Genomic DNA, 9,020 nt, shown 5'->3' on the forward strand with positions numbered 1-9,020 from the left:
AAAGATGGGTGGCAGATAGCTAAGTCCAAATGAGATTCTTCTCCAGATTGAGTTAAAAAAGTACCCGCTCCGGAATTTAAAAGACACAAATCCAAGTTATCGATGACATCTTCGATAATCTTTCCTTGAATGTTGGAAGATTCGCTCCCCCAACGTCGGGAATGGCCGTTAAAATCCCCTACCAAAAGGAACGGGGTTGGTAATTGGTGTATTAAGTTTTCTAGGTCATTTTTTGTGACCGTAGTAGATGGCGACAGATACAAGGAACAAACAGTTATAGCTCTATTACAAGAAATGCGAGCCGCTATTGCCTCAAGGTTAGTGTCCAATTGGACCTGATTAAAAAGGAAATCAGAACGGATACAAAGTGCACTACCGCGACCTGTAGACCGCAATAAGCAGCTATACCCAGGCAGTGATATATTTTTGTTAGGGCCTATAAGCGTCTCCTGTAAACAGATTGCAATAGGATTACTTTTCAAAAGGAGATGAAGTTCCTCTTGATTGGCATTAAGACCTCTGATATTCCATTGTATTATAGAAGCCATTAAAAATGTTTAGTATTTTAAAAACAAATAAAACTTTATTCAGTGCCCGATCCTCCACCCCCCTCCGACGCAGGGTAGAACCGGTTTGATTCATCCATTTCCGATTCCCCACCCTCGTCAGACAAGAGGGAGAAAGGGTTTGTCAAAGAAATGAGCGATTTGTCTCCCTTTTTTATTCGGGTAGGCAAGTCAGGCCTGACCCTGGCCTTGGGAGACCTCGAGGATCTTCCCTCAGAGTTTGATCTTGGCGGGTGGGAGGAAAGATCCGATCTGCCGATCGAACCCGTCCGCCCAACCCCCGAAGACCCGGCCGAATGAGTGGAGGATTTTTTCCCCCATTTGGTTTGGGTTTTAGCGGCTTTATGCACGGCCGCCTGCGTGACGTTAGTGACGCCAGTCGGAACTGTTGTCTGAACCTTCACACTCTCGGCAACCGTAGCCGCCTTTTCACTGGTATCGGCAGCAACAGCCGCCTTTACTCCACCCTGGTTAATATTTGCCACGACAGTCTCAAGACGATCAATCTTCTTAATGAGAGTGTCCAAGATTGTAGTCACCTTAGTGAGAAAGCTCTCAAGAGACGAAGGTGTAGTCGGTGTCGCAGAAGGAGTACTAACAGCCCTGGCGTATGTGGACACCGAGGGCTGTGCCATCTGGGACATGACCTTTTGTTTCGCCTCACCGAAAGAGCATCCCTCCGTTGTTCTCATCTTTTGAATGGCTTCCTCCGTTTTCCACTGGGGACATTCTTTTGAAGCAGAGGAGTGTTTACCCCCACAGTTGTGACACTGTTTGGGTCCCTCGCATTCACCCTCATGTTTTTCCTTTGTGCAATCTCTGCACATTTCCTTCCCCCTGCAGTTTTTGCTACCGTGGCCAAACCGTTGGCAACGATAACAACGCAGAGGGGAAGGGATGTACAGAGAAACCGGAATACTTTCAAACAGAACAACAACTCTTTTGGGTGCAACAGCTGTACAGAAAGTTAGGAAGAGAGTGTTTGTTTCCACTCTCTTTCCTTCTTTATCCGTTCTGGACACTCTGTGAACGTCGATAACTCCTTGTGATGCCAACCCATCCTTCAACTCCGCCACAGCTCATACCTTGGAAGTGGTATGAGCGTGCCACACCCCGAGAGGTGTTCAGGTATGAGTGGCTCGTCACGGAAATCGTGAAGGAGCTCGATCCAACGCTCAGGGCGGAACCATGGCGGGACAAAAGAAGATCCGATACCTTCCTGGTGGGGCAATCCACCAAGAAGCTACCATCCTTCTGACGTTTCACTGACTGAACTGATGAGGAAACCCCCTGAAACCACTTCTCGAGAATAAAAGGTGAAATCTTTCTTTGACTAACACTCTCAAAATGAACTACGAGGAATCGGGACCAAGCCCCCTTCACACCTGCTGTAGAGGCAGCAGCTTCTGCTTCGTTATCACTGTCAGAATCTCTATCATTAACAGCTTTTCTCTTCTTATACAAAGTTTGAAGATTAGAGGTTTTCATAGCGCGCAGGCTCAATGAGGTGGGAAATACACGGTCACCCTTGTGAGAGCCCCCGTGACAAGGGAGGGGCCTAAAACTGTCATTTGGCGTCGACCCAAACTGAAACCAAACGCATGTGCTTACGACTGAATATTAAGGTGTCAGCCATTCATCCCCTGGTCACACATGACAAACTCGGGATTCACCATGCTTTCGAAAATAAGTGAAGAATTTTATGGGTGAGAAAAGGAAAGTAAAAGGACTTTGGGGAGGCAGAAATAGAGAAGAAACAAGAAAAAGAACCTAATTAGGTTCACGGCATCGAGAGTGATGCGACCTTCTCTCTGAAGTTAGCAGAGAAGGCTCCCCCATCCACCACCCGGGGGACGCGCCTCTACGCCAATTAGGGGGCGCGAGGGTACGTGCAAGTACATCCTAAAAAGGGAATTGAAAAATAGTCATTCATAAATGATTATTCTCAAATGAGAAACAAAATGATGAGGATATGGGTTTGAATAGTTGTCCCCTGACAAGGCTACCTTTCAGTTTCCCCAGAACACCTCTCTAAAACCACAAAGAAGCTATCCTAGCAAATTGAAACTGTAAATATTGCCGAAAAGTACTACAATTGGGAGAGGTACTTAGGGATCTCTGGGTTGCCTACTGCATTTGCCGGGTTTGGCAGACCTTTGATTTTTACCCCCCAGCCAAAACAAAATGTCTGGTATATTAGATAATAAACGCACCTTTAAATTTATTAGCGACTACACCCCGTCACCCTCCAGTCCCCCTCCCCCCCATTACACCCTACACTTTTAACATTGTATAAAAAATCATGCCCCAATATAGGTCCCTAGTTACCTGGGAGGACGTTAAGCTCCATAATCAACATCAACAACGTATTGAATTGAATTGAAAAGCTGGGGTTAGGAGGTCTAACTTCTTGATTTAAAGTGGTTTTTTTCTCAGGTGCATGTAGTTTTTTTATTTGCTTGAAATCATGGTGTATTCTGGTTGTAAGAGAAGAGTCAATTTCCTTGTAAGCCTGCAAAATTAAGATTTGTCATTTTTGAAGTAGCCTACATTTTTGTAAGAGTCCAAAATAGTCCAGGATAAGGAGGAAAAACATAGGGTGGGTCAGGAAATCTGAAACATTGCATAGTTTTGTTTTGCCTATGTAGACACAAAAAGTACTTAGAGCACTTTCCCCCCCCCCAAGAGAGCATAGCTTAGTTTTAATTATTTTAATGCCACTGTTAGCAAGAGGAGTACTACAGACAGCAATCAAACAGTGGGTTTTTTCTGTAGACATTCCTATTTCTGTTTAGGTGTTTCAGTAGTTTTCTATGCGGATAAATCATGCTGCATGATCACTAGAAACAATCCAGCTCTGTTGCATGCAAGTTTTTTAAAGGTTTTTTTCCCCATGTTACTCCGAGAGAAAAAAAACAACCCACAGAGATAAAGTTGAACTGGCAGTTTGACTGAAGCAGTGGTAATAACACAGAGTGCTCTTCCTACAATCAATTTTTTTATGTGGATGATGATGTCCATACATGTACTTGGTTGTATTATTTTGCTAGACTATTTGTTTCTGTTAGATATATCTGCTCACATGATTGTTGTTCATAATTTGACATTACATTTACTGCTGATCAAAATGTATTGTTGGAATAGGTCTGCTTAATATTCTGACTGCAGTTTTGTAATAAAATCAAATAACACAGATGTTTTAAGTATCAAAGTGCTTTTCACACACACACACACACACACACACACACACACACACACACACACTCACACACTCACACACTCACACACTATGAGTATGACTGCAAACATGAATTTGTACTTGTATTAATTATAATTACTGTATTACAGAACCTGATCTGAAAAAAAGGACAACAGCAAATTATTCATGCAAGCTTGCTGTATTAACGATTTCTTTATCTATTTAATACAACACTGAATTAGATAACAACGTGTGTGTGTTTGTGTGAATGTCTATGTGTATATGGACGGACACTGATTAAACCTGAGACTCATCGATTACCCAGGTGAGTGTAAAAGAGGGAGAGAGAGAGGGAACTTTAAGGTGGGTGCATGGGGACGGACATGTAGTAACAGATATATGTTTTAATCTGTAATCTTAACACATGTGCTTAAAATTAGGAACAGATGCCATTCCACTACAAATACTGTCAGTCTGACAAAAACGCCCAGTGACACTGAACCCCTATCCCTTACAGAACACATTCAGTATACATGTACTCACTTCCTTTCGTCTGCGTTTAGTGAAAGCAGATCGTTCTGATGACATTGGTATCCGGTTTCTGACCTCTTGTGAGTGGTCAACAATTGTCGGAACTGGAACTGCGTTAGGCAACAGCTGTTTTGTGTGTGCCAGGTTTTCTTGCCGGCTTAACTGCGTTCGCATTGGAAGAAAGTGTCGCGAAACACAGCACATCGTGTTGGCCGTTTCCAGTTAATCAGTCTTGCTGCAGAAGTTGTAAGCCCATCGGAAAAAGGTGACAACTGATGCCTGAACCTTTTTTCTATACTTCATAGCTATCAGCAGCCGTGCGCATTCCTTCGGCGTGCTGTTGATGCTCGATTTAGGCAAACGCCCACTTGAGCGTAAGCTGTAACTTTCGGTTTCCAAACACTAAGTGACGTCACAGCCGGTTCTCGTCTACTGGCGGCCATTTCGAAGTCTCGTTTAGCAGACGAATTTGGCGGAACGTTTTTAATTAAATCACAATGATTAAGCTACGAATCGGTGAATTTCTTTACATTTTTGGAATCTTTAGGTGCATTTCTCTAACCTTCAGTCATCGGTTAGTGGTTCTAATAACCTTTAAAACAGCGTGGTCTGGTCCTTTAATGAAGTTAATCATAAACGTACATGCTGCAAGTTAGTTCGGCATATAGATCTAGTATTTTATTCAGTAACCATGCTTGGTTTGTCTGCGAACTGCCCGACATGAAGATAGGGCAAGAAATCAAAATTAACCTTGATCCTAGGATACCGTTGTTAATAACAAGTATTACCTTTGATCCAGGGGTTCGAGCGTCTAGGATCCGCTGGGATAAGGGTGAACTAGTCAAGTTACGCCACCAGTGTGATCCACCAGCGAGGAGCAAAAGGAGTTCGTCTACTAATTATCATCATCATCCAGTGATCTTCATCAAGTTCGTCACTGCTACGGTCATCATGTGAATCCAGGCTTCCATCAGGACATTCGGACTTTGTAACTAACCAGCCCATTTGAGATAAGTCCAGTTCGACATAAACTAGCTGTCAATGCAAGAACAATTAACTATGAACGCAAATTCGTTAGATCTAAAATAGAAATAGTTTGTTAAAGAATCCGGAAATATTACCAACCAATAAATTTATTCATTAATCTAAATCATCAGTGTTTTACGAGATTGATTTGAAGCATGACTGTTGTAAAGTATTGAATATAACTTTGGTGTGTTCTTAGATATTGTATATCTAAAACACAAGGTAAAAAGTGGAACTGCAACAGTCACTGACAGACTGGGAGAGACATATGCAGTGGAGCAGGATGCCAGCAGAGTGGTCAAGGCCACAAGAAAGACCTCCAACAAGGAGAAAGAGCAAAGGAAGAAAATTGACTGTATTCAGCGCCAAGAACGCCAGGAGCGCGAAGGCCGTGAGGGGAAGGTGTATGGTCCTGGGGCCTTCTGAAGACTTTTTACAGGCATGTTTGATGTTTGACTATGTTAGCTAACTTTTTATGTTGAAGGGCCATATCAGGGCGGTGCTGCTCAATTGACATATAACGTGCACCACACAAGACAGAAGTCGCAGCACAGGCTTCATGTCTCACCCATTCACATTATTCTGACACCGGACCAACCAGTCCTAGCACTAACCCCATAAATTATGTCAGGCGCCAGGCGGAGCAGCCACTATATTGCCAATTTTTAAGTCTTAAGTATGACCCGGCCGGGGTTCGAACCCAGGACCTCCCGATCACAGGGCGGACGCCTTACCACTAGGCCAACCGTGCCGGTTTATGTGGAACTAATGGAATTAGGAATTAATGATTTTTGGTATGAGGGTACTCTAGTGATATACTCGCCACAACACAATATTTGGAATTGACCCCATTATTCATTTCTGGGACCTGTATTACATACACATGGCAATTGCTTTGTTTCAGGTCAACCGACATACATCTTGCAGATTATCCGGCCGTTATTCACATGAAGTTCTGCCACAACCACCCAATTCAAGCTGCATCTGCTTTGAACCATTGGGATGTCTTTCAATCTTCTACTTGACGGCTTAACCTGCAGCTGCACTTGAAATATTTAAGCTGGATCGACAGCTGGATTATCCCGACGACTATGTGTTCATCGGTGACGATCGGTCCAAGTGTCCTGATCGTGACTATGTGTACAGGTAAACAAACTATGCATGATGACTCACCTTTGCTTACATCTTAAGGGGAGAGCCCACACAAGGCAATGTTCAAAAATCACAAAACTATTGGGTTTTTAGCTTTTTTGGGATGATAACCACATCTACTTTCATTTTTTTGTCTTCTCAAGTGTAAAATGTTATCAGAAATATATAAATAAAGAGTTTATTGTAGCCATTAGTTGATGTTTTGGCCTTTGTTTCAAGTGAAGAAGTTGATTAGAGCTCATTTTCCAACGAAAGTTGTGGCCACAAATATCGTCTGCTTTAGCAAAAGTGACCTACCAAAATGTTCTGTGAAATTCTGGCTTTTAGATAAGGTCAAGGACGAATGGAATATTTCTATCATGGAAACACACGAGCCCGAGCAAACCGGCGACGATTGAGCTTCGTAACATACCGAGTTAGCTCCGAAAGGTGCTGATTGTTATCGTTTCTAGGTCACATCATTCCGATTGGTCAGTTTTTATAACTGTATCCACTACGCATGCACATATGTAAATTTCTCAGTCCTCGGCGATTTCCGTCAATGCTGAGTGTTCACGAAGATAATACTTCCTGTGAATTCTGTTGTAAACTTCGAAGCGAATCTTGTCAATTGTAGCACACATTTTCTTGTTTGAACCGTGATAATGGCAAGAAAAAAGAGGGCGACGAAGTCAACCATGAAACACGGTGCGTGTTCAAAGAGCAAACTGTCTCACATGGAGAAAATGTGTCTTGCTAAAAAAAAGCGCTTGTTGAAAAACCAGAAATTGGTAAATCGTGTGAAGCTGAAATGGAGCACGTGTTCGAAGGGGTAGAACACGATTTACATGCTGAGGTAGAGGAAATAATTGTCGCCGGCAGAGTTTCCCCATCGTGGATGAGGAGGATCAATTGGTGTTTAGGCATCGCAAGTGGTGTCTGATTCTTCATTTGGTGTTTAACGTCGTTTTCAACCACGAAGGTTATATCGCGACGGGGGAAGGGGGAAGATGGGATAGAGCCACTTGTCAATTGTTTCTTGTTCACAAAAGCACTAATCAAACATTTGATCAAGGGGCTTGCAACGTAGTACAATATATTACCTTACTGGGAGAATGCAAGTTTCCAGTACAAAGGACTTAGCATTTCTTACATACTGCTTGACTAAAATCTTTACAAAAATTGACTATATTCTATTAATACGAATATTTATAACGCGCACATCTCACCAACAGGCGACTCAAGGCGCACATTCACTCGTTCACACACACGGAGACAAAGTCACTAGCACACACACACCATCAACCATTAAAATATGTACAGTTATTCAGGGTGGGATGGGGTGGGCAGTGTAGAATGCAGTGTAGTACTGATTTAGACTATACTGATGCAGTTTCTGTTTCAGCTTTGCCAGAAGTTCCTGCTGTTCACGCTTGTAACGATTATATACAGTCGAACTCGCTTAAGACGAATCACTGGGGATCGGAAAAAAAGTTCGTCTTAACCAAAATTCGTATTAAGAAAATTGAAAGTCTTGTACATTTTATGGTGTTTCAATTTGTTTCTTTCGCAACTTTCATGCTGCTTCATGTTTGGACAATAAAGTGACATTTTCAGTTACATGTTCATGTGTCTCATGTTGAGTGATGATTGTTGAGTTTGAGTGAGAGTGAGCACACATGTTTCATCCAGTTGTTACGTTTTTGGTCACACACACACACACACACTGACACTGTCCATATTCGCGGTGTTCCTATCATTTGTCCGGAATCACTTACCTTGGCGACGGGTAGCAAACCTTGGCCAATTTAGTTTTTTTTGTTGGTTGCAACATGATGTTCAAATCCAAATCGAAACTGACTGATAAACTATCGCGAACCGGCGAACGCAAACGTTGAGAGTGTGGTTTCCCTCTGGCATCTATATTTTTTGGCAATGGCTTCCGTTCAAAACATTGATTTTTTCGTTTTTGGTATTTGCGAAGGAAATAAATGTCACTCAGTCATTCATGTTCAGTGTCTGAGCTATCAATCACATTGATTCTAAATTTGAAATTGTTTTGTGAGTACAGTGTAATCAGTTTAACTTTATTCAGTTATCGGTTGAGCGATTGTTCAAGCAGTCGACGCAAGGGAAGACTTTGACACATGTATTCAAACTTCTCAAATTCCCATATGTCAATCTCGGGACGAGTTTAAAGATTTCGTCATAAGCGTGAGTAAATTACAGACATTATCACGCTGCCAAGCCAGGTGACTTTCTTTCTTTCTTTATTTATTTGGTGTTTAACGTAGTTTTCAACAACGAAGGTTATATTGCGACGAGAGCCGGGTGACACTGGAATACGCCGCGTCACTGCATGACGTCAAATGCATCAGCTGTTCGCAGTGAGTATCTCCAGAAAATCGCCTCTAAATTCTAAGGTGCTATAGTATCCTGGAATCGATTCATTTTGTTCCTCCGACATATGCGTGGCCCTCGAAGAAAGATTATGTACACTTTTCAAGCATATTCAGTGTAAATTTAGGCATTCCTCAATTCGTATGGAAAAATAACCTCACGGACAA

The 9,020-nt window shown here is 42.4% G+C and overlaps 1 long non-coding RNA gene across 1 annotated transcript; it reads left to right on the plus strand.

Moving 5' to 3' along the window:
* Positions 1-5,400: 5,400 nt before the first annotated feature.
* LOC138978010 (uncharacterized) lies at positions 5,401-7,984 on the plus strand. The gene is made up of 2 exons (XR_011459558.1): positions 5,401-6,468; positions 7,859-7,984. It is a non-coding gene; the product is annotated as an uncharacterized lncRNA (long non-coding RNA).
* The last annotated feature ends 1,036 nt before the right edge of the window (positions 7,985-9,020 follow it).

This window comes from Littorina saxatilis, linkage group LG10, assembly GCF_037325665.1.
Source record: "Littorina saxatilis isolate snail1 linkage group LG10, US_GU_Lsax_2.0, whole genome shotgun sequence".
In the NCBI taxonomy this organism is placed as follows: domain Eukaryota; kingdom Metazoa; phylum Mollusca; class Gastropoda; order Littorinimorpha; family Littorinidae; genus Littorina; species Littorina saxatilis.